The sequence below is a fragment of the Lycorma delicatula genome, chromosome 13 (genome assembly GCF_047948215.1).
Source record: "Lycorma delicatula isolate Av1 chromosome 13, ASM4794821v1, whole genome shotgun sequence".
In the NCBI taxonomy this organism is placed as follows: domain Eukaryota; kingdom Metazoa; phylum Arthropoda; class Insecta; order Hemiptera; family Fulgoridae; genus Lycorma; species Lycorma delicatula.
The window spans coordinates 6,026,985-6,042,509 of NC_134467.1; the positions used below are offsets into that span (position 1 = coordinate 6,026,985).

General features: G+C 30.6%; 1 protein-coding gene across 5 annotated transcripts in view; it reads right to left on the reverse strand.

Moving 5' to 3' along the window:
- Positions 1 to 15,525, reverse strand: part of LOC142333949 (uncharacterized) — a 147,140-nt gene that overhangs the window by 47,403 nt on the left and 84,212 nt on the right. Inside the window, exon 1 of one of the 5 annotated variants that reach the window (XM_075381588.1) lies at positions 14,136 to 14,266. The exons of 3 other annotated variants lie outside the window; for them this stretch is intronic. The gene's annotated coding sequence lies outside the window, so the exon portion shown is untranslated. Of the gene's footprint in view, positions 1 to 3,235; positions 3,376 to 14,135; positions 14,267 to 15,525 lie in introns of those variants that run through there. One more of the 5 variants, XM_075381589.1, reaches the window with a different exon arrangement.

Genomic DNA, 15,525 nt, shown 5'->3' on the forward strand with positions numbered 1-15,525 from the left:
AATAACTGTTATTTGTTAGATCGAGAGTGTATATGATAAAACGCAAAAGTTAGCCTTCAACCTACTAACAAGTAGCGAAAATCGGACGATTTTTTGCAGAAATATTATAAGAACATCCCATTGCACCCCCCAAATAGCACTTTAGGGGCACCCCGTGTATTACCAATTGTTGGTGATGATCGGTCTAGCCTCGCACGAGGTTTCTGGATCACCTCACCGCTCTAGCCTTACCCACAGTCCCCCATGGGAAGCCCGTTATTACTAATTTAATCTATTTAATATTAGTCTGTTAGTAATTTTATTTAACGTAAATGTAATTCTATTATTCGTACGATTTCCTTGAATCATTCAGTTCAAACCCGGTTCACACAGCGATAGAGGCTCACAAATTCACAGTTCATTAATTCACTTCATTAAAGTTTGTACTTCAACCGGCAGATCTCCACTATTACATACATATTTATAAAATTTATATATATATATATATATAGAGAGAGAGAGAGAGAGAGAGAAAGCCTATGACAGTGGTTCCCAAAATTTTCCGAGCCGCGGAGTCCTTTATCAATTAAAAGTTTTTCCATGGCGGTTTACCCTGAGTATGACTACTCGTATGTAAGAGAAAAATAAAAAAAACTCGTGTACTTCATTATTTAATTTTTTTTTTTTTTCATTAAAATTAATCAATAATTATAAATGTCTTCGTTCAATTAATTATGAAACTTTTAAAATATTTCGAGGCGCCGCTGTGAAGAGGCCGCGGCGCACAGTATGGGAATCATTGGCCTATGACACTCCCGGTAACGAAATGATTCCAACGTGCAGGCGTACATCTAAATCGGTTCGGCCGTTGAGCTGCAAAGATGGAACATACATACGGACAAACATACACCCTAAATACATTACACTCATTTTTGTGCAGTCGTGTAACAATCGAGAACGTGATAAAACTGAAATTTATAAAGTACAACGCGTATAATTACAGTTTGTTGAATATAAGAAAGTCTTGATGCGTTTAGTTTACGAAGGGGAAGGATAATACACCCAAACGAAATGAGATCGGTATATTTCCAAGAATAATTTGCAATAATGTAGTTGAACGAACGAAATCTACGAATCGCTTCCGGGATAGCAGACGTTTTATCAGAAAACGTACTTATTTCGCTAAACGTTATGTAATAGTATACAGAATGTAAACTTTTACTTGGAAGACGAAAATTTACAAGGTTTGTATTACAATACGGTGTAATATTTAAGGATTTCATTGCAAGCGAAAAAAATAGAAAAAAAATTAAAACCGCATCTACATATTTTTTAAATTAAATAAAACCTAACGCAAAACTAAATAAAACGGATGATATTTACATTTATCGATACAAAAAGAACCAAAAGGTAAATTCAATTACGATAGAACATTTTTGCAACTACGTGTTTAAATACTTCATAAATAATTTTACACAAGGTCCTCGCATGTCTGCTGATAACACCGCACTAATATTTTCAGTAATCATAATTACAAACCGATACAGATTGAAACGTTGTCTCCTCTCTGTTCCGCTTTAAATATTGAATTCAACATTCGAGCCGCTATAGATGTCCATAGTACGTCGACTACGCGACTTCAAACTTCTATCGCGATTACAAACTCTGAATTTAAATGTCTTGTAGTTCACCGTGAATTAAATCCATTTTCAAGACGAAAAGCGATCGCATCTTAATTTTTCAAGCCGCAGATAATTTGGAAAATATCCATGTTGTTTATTATACTAGTTTAAATTTTATTACACAGTCGTTTTAAATTACTCCTTACAAACTGAAAATCGCTAAGAATTTTGACATTATTCGCTTTAATATTTGTTTATTGTCGATTGAAAATTACATATACAATTTTATTCGACATATTTATCCTTGAAGCAGATACCAAAAGAAACCTTGAGCGCTACCCGCGAGTTCATATTGTTGTAACAGAATTATTAAAAAAAGAATTAATGAAAAATACAATAATTATCTAAATAAATATATAGGATTTTTCTAACATGATAGATAGAAATAAAAAACATAAAAATTTAAATTGAAAAATCAAGTAAAAAAAAATGCACAGCACCAGAACGTAAAATTAGTTAAGTTTACATTGAAATTGTATATAATAAAATACATTTTGGAGAAATAAAAAAAAAAATCATTATAAGATAACTACGATAAGACAACAATAAATACAATTATGAATTTATACTGCCTTAGCATTCACTTAAACATATGTAGATTTTTTAATGTTAAGTAGTCTATTATTAATTTATTTTGTCGTATGTTATTCGTTATAATAATATGTTAAATTTATTGTTCTTAGTGTAGATTATTTTTGTCTTTCGATGAGGTAATTTAAAATATATATTGCGCTTCACCCGTTCATCTGTTTCTTTTATTAGATTACTATTTATTATTTGGACGTTAAAACGGTCGGGAACTTTTTTAGAAAATATACCGGTGTAATACGAAAATTAATGTTTGCAACGGTTAATTTTGAAAAGAATGCGGTATAAGTATTTTTTCCTGCCGAACGATTGTACGATGTATTTTTAAATTCAAATTCATTTATATATTTGTTTAAAAGTGTAGTAGTATTACTTTCATGCAGCTGGTCGAGTGCATTACGCCAACGAGACTGTTTTGAATAGTGTAGTTTGTTCACGTGTAATTTAATCGTGTAATCCATATAGTTACACGATACTAAGAAATTCATTCAACGGGTTATTATATCATGAATATTCAAATTCGTATTAAAATTACGTTATCAATCTTTATATTTTGTAGATAAGCATCTAAACCAGGGGTCGGCAACCTTTTGAGTCAGAAGAGTCAAAAATTACAATTTACAAAATTTCAAAGTTTTTAAATAGCCACAAAAGTTTTTCGAAAATAGGTTTATTAAATAACAATTTATAGGTACTTACACTTATAATTATTATTTTACCTCTAATTTTTAAATAATAAAAGCTATAAAATATATAAATAATAAAATAGGTGATTTATTAAATAATATATTTTAATAAAAACACTTTTGCGGTAATATCCAACAGTAGTACTTTTTTTCTTTTTTAACAATTCTTATAGACTTCAAAAAAGTAGTTAGGTATCTTATTTGGAAAAAAAAAATGTGTAATATGTATTTTAAAAATATAATACTTATTATGTTACCTATCTTTACTTCGGTTGTTTTATTATTATTATATGTACATACATAACTTTGAGAAGATAATTCGCTTCTAACTCTTTTACTTGAAACAACAAACTATACGTCACAGCCAAAGCGCTGTTGAAGACGCCAAATTGTCTTGCGTCGAAAGCGAATTAAAACCTACATAGAAACAACCGACGACGGCGTCATTCGAGAGCTTCTGACGGACTGACGACAGTGACGACGCGTGTCACGGGGGAGGGGTGCGGTGAAAAGCGAGTACAAGTGGAAAAGTGATAGAATCCGTGCCTAATCCTCGTTAATCGTTTCAGAACGATTTTTAAATGTTTATTTTTTTTTTATAAAATAAATAATATTTGCGTATGGAACTAAATAGCCGCAGCTTCACATCCATAGAGCTCCATGTGGCGCATGTGGCTCGCGAGCCGCAGGTTGCCGACCCCTGATCTAAGCCGATCAGGGGGAAAAATGTATTTCTGTGGAGGCGATCGATTAACGGCAATCGGTTTAAAGTTCTTGTTATCGATTCTAAAATTAATATCGACTGAATTCGCGTTTTGTAACTCTTTCATTATCTCGTGTTAATATTTTTATCTACAAATATAAAATAAAAAATTATAATAATATAAATAAAATATAAAAAAATAAATTATAATATAATAATAAACATTTTTATCTGCAAATATTATCACGGCACGGATGAAGTCCTACGCAAGTACTACGGCATGAAAATAAACAAGAACAAAACGAAAGTAATGAAATGTAGTAGAAATAACGAAGATGGACCGCTGAATGTAAAAATAGGAGGAGAAACAATTATGGAGGTAGAAGAATTTTGTTATTTGGGAAGTAGAATTACTAAAGATGGACGAAGCAGGAGCGGATGCCGAATAGCACAAGCTAAACGAGCCTTCAGTAAGAAATATAATTTACTTACATCAAAAATTAATTTAAACATCAGGAAACGATTTTTGAAAGTATATGTTTGGATTGTCGCTTTATATGGAAGTGAAACTTGGACGATCGGAGTATCTGAGAAGAAAAGATTAGAAGCTTTTGAAATGCGGTGCTATAGGAGAATGTTAAAAATCAGATGGGTGGATAAAGTGACAAATGAAGAGGTGTTGCGGCAAATAGATGAAAAAAAAAAAGTTTGGAAAAATATAGTTAAAAGAAGAGACAGACTTATAGCCCACATATTAAGGCGTCCTGGAATAATCGCTTTAATATTGGAGGGACAGGTAGAAGGAAAAAAACTGTGCAGGCAGGCCACGCTTGGAATATGTAAAACAAATTGTTACGGATGTAGGCTGTAGTGGGTATACCGAAATGAAACGGCTAGCACTATATAGGTAATCTTGGAGAGCTGCATCAAACCAGTCAAATGACTGAAGATAAAAAAAATCATGTTACGTTTATCACTACCATTCCTGTTTGATTTTAATCTGTAAGTTACTGGGTTTGATTCCCAATCTGCCTTGTAATTTTTCATTTGCTATTAATTGATCCAAATCGTTAAAAAATATAATAAACTGACAATAATCAGTCGTGAACCTGTAAACAATAATACACGAAATAAATTTTGCACTTTAAATAAACATAAAAATGTGTGCTGTACAGAATCCAATTTTCTGTTTGTTAATATTACAACCTGCATAATAAATTACACTTCTTAAGGGTATTCTGAAATTTTTACGATAAGAATTCGACGTAATACTTCAAACACGATTGAACAGCGAAATGTTATTTAACACGTTACCAACAATTAACCTACAACAATGAGTAGTATTTAAACAAATGTGATGAAAAAAATCAGTGTTTCCAACTTGTTTTCCGTAGGTCTAAAATTATTGTACCTACTAGACACATCTGTTTTCTTTTTTGTAACATTTTCTTCTGTTTTCGTCGGTTTTGTTGTTAATAAAAGTCGACATGTTTAAAATTTTATTTCTTTTTTGTTGACATTATTATTTACGTTAATCTTCTTGTAATTAAATTCTCTACAATTTACGTTAAAAAGATGTACGATTTATTGCCAATTTAACAACGTTATTGTAGTCGAACGTAAAATAATGTGTTTTTGACCCTATTTTTGGCGTTTTACACGAGATATCTTAGAAACTAAAAGAGATACAGTTCTGGGACCTATTTTTTCGATTTCCCAGCTCAAAAACTATAAGAAACAATTGAACTTGCCCCTTAATTGACGTTCCCAGGATTTCAGAAAGCCTTAATTTACCCGGTGAAACTGAAACTCGGGCGAAATCTTTCACTCTGTATAACTCGCTAACGAAGCGTTTTCGGGTCTATGTTTATATGAACGTTTTCTTATTTTTAGCCTCTAGAATGAGTTGTCAAAGTATTGCTCTATCCTCCTGAATCACCTGTATTTCCTTGATTTTGGGCATAAAAATAATTTTAAAATGAAAAATAAATATTTTCCTCCCTAATCAAGTTTAAACATGTTAGGAATTCACTCAATATAACCATTTACAGTTATTTATTTTGTAAATATAATTTAATCAAACTTAACCTACGCTCGCTTCGCTCGATAACGTTGCCTAATTAACACGGTAATGTTTTGAGTATTTAAATAATAAATTCAGTAATTCTGACAATTATTTATTATTTAAATAATGAAAACATTATTGTTAATTTGTCGATGTCAGCGAGCGTAGGTAAAAAAATATTTTTTTTCCTTAATTCTCGGCTAAAAATTGTTATTTTTAACAAAAAAAAAAAAACAAATGTGTGCTTCACACCGCACGGCCGAAGTGAAAACTTGTATGGGATCGCAATCGTTTCGAATTAATATATATTACAAGTATTTAATATTACAAGAGGAGTATAAAAAATTATCTAATGTGACCGCCGCGCGAATAATATATTGTATGCGCGCGCACTCTAGTTAGAATCATCGAATTAAATAAACAAAAAATATTATGTTTAAATAAATTGATAAATATTTTAATTTAAGTTGTATGCGTAAGCCATGCATCAGAGAAATTCTGCGTGACGGGAAAATCCTACAACTGTGTTGTCAACTTTTTTGCGGTAGGCGTTCAATTGTCTAAATTGAACTTTTCTATGCATTTCAATTTTCTATGCATTACATGGTAGGGTGTCATACAATTTAAGCTAATTACAATCAAGAAAGGAATGTTTTAATAAAAATAGAAAGAACAGGAGAAAAAATCAAAGAAGTGAATTTAAAGTTAGGCTTTTTATTTAATGAATTTATTGCGGTGTAAAATTTCTTATGCGTATGAATAAATTCAATTATAAAATTTATACAGTCCTTTATTTTAATTTGTACCCTCAATTATACGATTATATACAAAATAAATTTGGGGGGTGTCGAATCATATTATTAGTTCTAAGAACTGTCTAAATCTATTACGGTATCTTTACGATTTACTACAGTTTGTTATTTTATTATTTTTTCAGCGAAAAGTAAAATAATGCCTTTGCTCTGATAAACTAATTTAGAATTACAGAAAGAGGATTTATTTATATCTTTTCAAGAGTTACACACACATAAATGTACAAAACTCTCGTACGAAGAAATATGAAAAAAAATTCAAATAAAAAACCTTTTTTCAGGGTTACTAGGGAATATAGAATGAGAAATGAAATAGTTTCCTGTCTTCACAAAAGTGAATATATATATCGATATACCGATTCAAAATATTTATTATGATCGCCAATGGATTGTCTAATTAATAAACATCAACACATTTCACTTCTTTTTTTTTTTTGTAACATTTTCTTCTAAGTTTTCGTCGGTTTTGTTGTTAATAAAAGTCGACATGTTTAAAATTTTATTTCTTTTTTGTTGACATTATTATTTACGTTAATCTTCTTGTAATTAAATTCTCTACAATTTATGTTTAAAAGATGTACGATTTATTGGCAATTTAACAACGTTATTGTACGTAAAAGTAAAATAATGTGTTTTTTGACCCTATTTTTGGCGTTTTACACGAGATATCTTAGAAACTAAAAGAGATAAGGTTCTGGGACCTATTTTTTCGATATCCCAGCTCAAAAACTATAAGAAACAATTGAACTTGCCCTCTTAATTGACCTTCCCAGAATTTCTGAAAGCCTTAATTTACCCGGAGGAATTGAAACTCGAGCGAAATATTTCACCCCGTATAACTCGCTAACGAAGCGTTTTCGGACCTATATTTATGTAAACTTTTTTCTTATTTTTAGCCTGTAGAATGAGTTGTTAAAGTCGCCCTATCATCCCTGAATCACTCTGTATAGCTGTTAATTAATAAATAACCGAATAAGAAAGATCCAGCAACAAGGGACCGATATCCCGGCTCTGAAATTAATACGGGTATAAATATCACCCCGTGCGTTGTTTCGTTCCGACGCATTCTTCGCTCGTACGTTCGACTTACCGCACACACGTTTCTAATGTTCCCGCCAATGAACTCAAGTTCGGTGGCCCTCGACAGTCTTTATATTTACGGGCGTAGGGCTTGATCTGTAGTAACAGTACGATTTACCCTTTTGTTCGTTTTTTTTTTGTCCGTCAAATTCTCGATTTACATTTTTTCATTTTCTCCCCCTTTCTTATTCTGTCATTTTACTAGAAGTTTCTCTACCCGTTACAATATTTAAACTTTCGGATTTTTTTGAAAGTACTGTTTGTCAATACATTTTGTTTATTTTCTAATATACATTGCTTTTTGTACAGAGTAAGTGCTCACGATTTAGTAAACACAATAAACAAAGATGTAACACTGAATGAGCTTGTTTATAAATTTATTATTTAATATTATTAATAGTTAAATTTATTTTATTAATATTAACTTATGAAAAAAAGACTACGACATTCATCCTTGTGTTAAAATAATAATATAAATATTTCCATTAGTTATATTAAATAAATAAAAAAAAAAATATGTGATGAAGTCGGATTCGAACCGATGTGTGCACGGTTACGGACTCGACAAGTCATTTGCACCACCTATCTACTAGAGCGACGCGAAACAAATGTGGTATATAAAATCTAAGATAATTTTTAGAGCCATTTTCCTTGAGTATAATTGAATATTGGGTTTTAGTATTTGTGATGAAGACGCATTAACGGTGTCCCGAAGCTCGTGCCTTTGCCTTGTCGGCTGCAGTAATATGGATCTTATGTGCCTATACCGATTTAAATTTTTACAGGAAAAGGTCACTATAGTTATTTTCTTTCACAATTAGAAATAATTTGCTTACGAAAAACAACCTTTTTTTAAACGTTAAGCAGATCTTGATAGGCTTTGGAAATAATAGGCTTGTTTTACTTTTTATACGTTCTCAAAAACGATTAGCCGTAGAATATTAAAATTTTTTGTTTAGGACTGTTGTAACATCTAGTTGTGGACCATCTTCCTTTTTTATTGCAATCGACTAATAACTGAATCGATGATGTTTACGCTGTTGTAAAAATCTTACTGAAAGCGTTTTTCTTTCAACGATGACTTATTTTAACTATTGACAATCGACTGAACGTAATAATTAAAATTTTATTTTCATTTTAATTCCCATTTATATAAATTTATATGCACAACTATAAAATTCATAATAAATCAGTAATCTCTTGAGGAAGAAGAGGAAGTCGAAGAGGATGAAAGGGAAGAAAAAATACTGAGATCTGAATTTAAGAGAGCATTAAAAGATTTGAATGGTGGAAAAATAGACGATTAGTAATAGCAGTGTTAAACGCGACGCTAAAATAACTGCAGTTCGAGCCGATTAGGTTCGATTTTAAGTCGCTCGTCCGGTATTACAATAATGAAAAAGCTGTTTCAGAAGACCTTGTATTTTTCTCAAAAGTCTGTATAAGTGTATATTTATTTATACATATATATTAGGGCGGGGGGAAGAGAGGGGGGATGAAACAAATGCAGCAGGTGGCTAACTTCACTCTGATTGGCTACCCTCGGACAGTACTGGTCACGCGATGGTACAACAATTCAAATACAACCGTAAATGTGCGTACATGTGTACGTACGTGTGTGTGTATTGCGGTCGAATAACAAAGTTAATATCCCTAATATATTTCTTATATAGACGTTTCATATAATTAAATTAAATCAAGATTTGTCGATCATTTTATATCTCTACATTTTATTTAAAATAATAATTAATCTCCCTTAATTTTAATAATTTTTTTTTAAATATTACGATTAAATTTATCAGTTTTGTAAAGTAATTTACAAAAAAAAAGATTCTAATATTACATAACAGATAAATTTTTCCAGTTTTATTTACAATTCGACCTAGTAATCTTTATTAATGCTATTATTCCTAACACGTATTAATACCTAATACATTTTTATATTTATTTGTATGGGCAATAGACCCACATTCAGTTCGTCACGTACTTTTATTTCAAATTAATAAAGCGTATAAAAAAGCCAATTCTGACCGAAATTTGAACATAGAACTTTCTGTCTACCTGTACTACCTACAATTCCGGTGTCTTTTGCCAATGTTTTCATTACTATTATTTTTGTTGTTACTCTTTATTCTCGTAAATACAAGTTTAAAATTATAATTTATCACCGATAAATTTCAAGCATTTTAAAATACGAAATTTAATATTCCAGAAACGAATAAAAGTGAAATACAAAATACCGTAAGAATTTGGTACGAAATTATATACTTATTTAGAGAATACGATTATCAAAAGAAGAGTCGCTCTTGGAAAGTAATAAAACATCACCTTCACTATCATCACCCCGTCTCTTAAACCTCACTCTGTCCCAGACAGCGCGAAAATTCTCTAACATTCTCTCTCTCCTCTCTCTCATTCTCTCTGGGTGCGTGTGAGCGCGTAAATTTTGACGGTTATAAAGATCATTTAATTTCTTACCGAAGATGCACTATAGTGGATAATAATTTCTTATCGGATCTAACTTCTCCAGGGCGCTTTCAATTTCCAACCTCCACGATATTTATGCCAAATCGTAGTTCTGTTAAATATTATAAGGAATAAATATAGCCAAATCAAATTTAATTCGAATCTCTGACATATTTTTTTATGTATGTGTATCGATTCTATGAAATTATTTCGTAAGTACAAAAATTATATTTCTCACTGTAACAGGAGAGTAATCCCGTCTAAATTTTTTAAACGTTCAAGTTGATCGTCGCATCGAATTTACAAACTTTATTAAGACTTTTAGTGAAGAAATTATTTTATCATAAATGATGTTTTTAAAAAGGTAATTTTATAAAATGTAAACTATACATTTTATATTTGCGTATTTTTACTTTATATTTTAATTTTTGTAATTAAATATATATATATATATATATATATATATATATATATATACACACACACAAGATGATTTAGGAGGAAAGAGAAATAATTTGGGAACCGATTTTAGAGCTTGAAATTAAGAAGAAGGGTTAGTACAAACATATGTCCGAAAACAGTTTGTAATCGAGTTACGGCTAGCAAATTCTTTAAGAAGAATTAGGAAGAAGCCGTTTCCCGTTAAATACTTTACTTAGCTAATATATGTTGTCGCGTAACAAGGTACTAACCTACTGAAACTGAAATGATGTTCAGTCGTACAAATGACACCTTCACTTCTTTCACCTCAACGAAGGCTGTATATACCGAGCATCATTACTATCTGAGAAAGCAATTCTTATTGGTACCTCCTATACCAGAGACGGTTTATATTTATCACAATCGCAAGAAAGAATGCGAGAAATTAATGGATTCTTTCCTCAGGAAACGATGTATTATACACAGACTCCAGTTTGTGTGGAATGTATAGTAATTAAGTCTATATCAGATAGTTTTCTACCGATATTATTTATTGTTTCTTAAAAGCACTTTTACAAAATTAATAACAAAAGTTATCGTAATCATTTTTTTTCATAAAATGATCAACAGTTTTGTAAAAAAAATCGAACTAGCGAGTTACAAATTAAACATTTTAATTGCATGAAAAATGCGTATTATTTTTACGAGTAAATCCAGTATAAACTTTTCTTTATACTTTTGTTAATGATTTTTTCTTTATAAATTAAAAAATTATAGTTTTTATGAATGAAAAAAGTCATGGAAAAGGGCAAAAATAGGCTTGACATAAGGGTCTCTGATAATTCGAGTACTTAAACAAGCAATAGTTTATGTAAATTTTACGGATAAATGAACCGAAAGACTATTTTAGTCAGTATTATAAATTCGTTAATTGTTATACTGTTAAAATTGCTTTATGCAGTTTAACCTTCAACACAGCTGTTGTGAAGGGTGGGGGTACCACTCGTAGCAACGGGATTGTAGACAGCCGTCGCCGAGCAGTTCCGCAGATGATGCAGTATGATTTATATAAGTTATGTTACACTAAATAACCAGCTTTTTTTTATTAATTTATTTTACTCGTATTGACAACATACACAGTATCTACAATTTTTTCATTTCCACAGCGCCAACCGTTATGTATTGCATCACAGGATGAGATGAGATGGCAATTTTGTAGCGTGTGAAAATGCCATGCCTCATCGGAATTCGAACCCGGGACCTCAGGATAAAAGGCCCCGCAATTAGTCGAAAAATGTTTGAGATATGGAGGTCCGAATAATCGACGTTTTAATAAACATTAATCTCAGATTACATTTAATTTGAATCACAATTTTGTAACAAGAAAATCTCTGATAATTCGAGTACTTAAACAAGCAATAGTTTATGTAAATTTTACGGATAAATAAAATATCTAAGTCCGGTTAAACGAGAGTCGGATGTATAAAATCAGTGATTATTTTACTAATTGTATTATAACATAAAAAAAAATTAAAATAAACAAAAAAGTTATCAAGTATGATTTTTAAGTTTTTAACACTAATACATAAACGATAAATATCAAATAAGTTCATTGACCTTATTGTCAAACACAAAGAATTTAACACGATTTAATTTTTTTTTTTTTTTTAATATATAAATATAAATAATAGTAAAATAATAATATGATTCATTATTAAATTAAAAAATAAATAAATAATAAAAATTTTACAAAAATATTAAAAATTATTTTTTTCATTCATCTTCCTTACTGGGTTAGCTTGGAAAATGTATTCTATGTAAAAGTGTTGAATAACTCAAACGCAACGCAGTAAATTAACTGATGCCGATCTTGGCTGCCACAGGGCCAGGGGGGAAGGAAAAGTCAGGATAATTGGCAACATAGGCACCTGTTGTAGTCACAATGTTAGAGCTGCGATTATATACCACTCCGTATTAAGAATAGTATTACAAGAGAAGAGAAGTAAGAGAGAGAGAGAGAGAGAGAGAGAGACCCTCTGTCTCGCTTCCTCTCCATCATTGATCCCCCTACCAAACCCTCTCTCAATTTCTCTCCATCGCCCTCGCTCTCTCACACTACCCGCTCTGTCTCTCACTCGACCCCTCTCTCTCTCAGTCACTCTCTCACTCTACCCCTCCGTCAATCTCTCTCGCTGTATGCGGTGGGCTACTTAAACATGTTTGTATTTTTTCAATTTTCTCACTCAAAGTGTATTTTTACAAAAACTTTGTAATAAAAAAATTGACCGTTAAGGTTTTCGACACTTTTTAAATTTATTAATGCCTTTCCGTTCGTGAAAAAGCTTTAAAAAATTTCTCGTTGGAATTATAACAAAAAAACGGTAACTGTAAATGAAAAATTTACGTAAAATTTAACCTCTGATCCAAAGATTTTTCCCGACGAGAAGAAAAGTTACAACGTCGTTTGTAGTAATAAAAAATTACGCGTATAGAATTTTACTTCGAAAATACGAGTACATCGTTAAATTTTGTTACTTCAATTTTTTTTTAATTTCAGTGCTCCTTTGATCAGCCAAATAAACATAGTTTTTTTTTTGTAATTTCTTTATTTTGCGTCGTTTATAATTGTACGTAAAGAATTAGATGAACTGTAACCGATAAGGAATGCCAAACGATGCCGAGATTCGAAGCTAGGATTATCGGTATATCAGTCGCTTAATTTATCAACCGATCGATCTAAGGAGGGTCGTTATATCTTTCTTAAAAATAGTTTTCCTCTAAAAGAACGATCGACTATACATTTTCAACAATGTTGTGATTTTTTTTAATTTAGCTTAAAAAATATAAAGTAAACACGGGAAATGTTAAATATAAAAATCTGTAATGAACTATTTGTTGTATATATCTCGTTGTACTGTTTACGAATAATTTCTGCTTTAAATATTATGTACGCATAATTATTAAGATGATACACGATTATACCGAGTCTTTATCGGGTGTCGAACTCATATTATAAAATATTGGTTGCCTTCTACAAACTCACTACCGATGTTTTTTCCTTTCTTACTTATATTATTAAATATATATGTTAAATAAAAACTACGCCGATAAATTTCTAAAAATATTTTTACAAATTTATTAAAACGATTATTTGTTTACTTTATTTCCTATCAAAAAATATTTTTTTTCAAATTTTTGTGTTATTCCCGAGACATTCATTTATGAATATTTAACGACATTAATTGAGATCGGTGAATAAACGGTAAGCTATTTAGGTGTCGAACCCAGGACTCTAGTAAATCGGTATATTCTTTATAACGATACAGATGCGAATTATTTTCTTAGCTTCATTCTCGTTACCCGACTTAAAACATAATATATTTAACACGAAATACATCTAATATATCACTCACGAAATAGTCTTACAAACATATAACTTGTTTATTTTTTCGATACTGTTTAGCCGCTATTAAGAGATAAATAAATAAATTTATTATTATTAAATTTATTTTGTAAAAATAGACGAGAGTAAATTGGGTTCTAACATTTTTAATCTAATAAATAATTTGAATAACACATACACAGAATAAAACAACTGCCAATTATTGTTTCAAAAATTGTAATAATATTAAAAAAAAAATAAATACAACTCACCTTAATAAGAAATATTTCAGTAAAAAGATGTAAATTGGATCACGTTACAAGTGGATAGGTTAAGTTAACAGCGGTTACTCGAGGCATTAACAGTACAGCATATTCAGTCGTCTATCTACCGATAATTCCCGCCAATAACTAACTACAAGACAAAACATCTCGGTGAATTTCGTTAGTTTACACTCATGACGCGCTTCTCCATCGCCACCCCCCCCAAGACAACGGAATCAACCGTCATCGATAGACACAACCACTTGTTTTCAAAATTATAATGAAAAATTATTACATCTAAAATTCGGTTCGCAAATTGTTTCTTTCACCGTAAATTTTTTTTTAACATCAGTCCATCGGTTACACGTCCTCTAATATTAAATTGTTTTTAAAATTTACTATCGATCTCGCCCGACTTATAATTAGATAAAATATTAAAGAGAATAAATTTTCACTTAAAACTATAAATGGACATATACTACAACACAGCCAACCGTACACAAAGGGGTTATAACGAGATTTTTACTTATTATTTAATTGCATGTAATAATCATTTTATATACGTAATCAAGTTCAGTATATAGTACAATACAATTTTGTTATTAAGTGTTATTATATTTTTTTAAATATCAAATCAGGAATTAAAAAAAAAAACAGTATTAATCTTTTTTAGATGTAACATGACTTCCGTGCTATTAGAGAGGTACCTACTTTACCTGCTAGACTAAAAGTTCCAGATTCGATACCCGGTTACATCTAGAAAATAGGACCTCAGAAATGGTCGGCCTGAGACTGTACAAGACTACACTTCATTTACACTCGTACATATCATCCTCTGAAGTATTATCTAAACGGTAATTACCGGAGGCTAACAGAAAAAAAAGAAAAAGGTTAACCCGATTAAAAAAACCTGTAGGTACTGGGTTCGGCTCTTTGAATTAACGTTTTTTTTTTTTTTTTTAATATTTCATTCTTAATTTGAACATAAAAATAATTCTTAACCCGACAAGAAATTCAAAAACAAACAAATAAAAACCATCAGAGGTGAATGCGAACACAAAGCTGAAAGTTGCTTTAAGTTGTTTTATTTTATGTTTTTGACTTTATTTCCTGCCAGTGGGTAAAGGGATATATAAAAGCGATAAGACTCTGTTAACCTTGAACGTACGTGACTGGAGTGAGGAACGGTTACATAACTGTGTACAGCAACAAAACGTTGATGAGACAGGGCGGCAAGGAACTTTTATCTTCATCACGCATTATAAAAATAAATATTCATAATCTATTTTATCTTAAATAATTTATTAATATCAATTGACAACATTAACATCCAGTTATTTTTTCTTTTTAATTATGAAATAAGAATGGCAGTTAACGGTTTGGAAAGAAACGTAGTTAT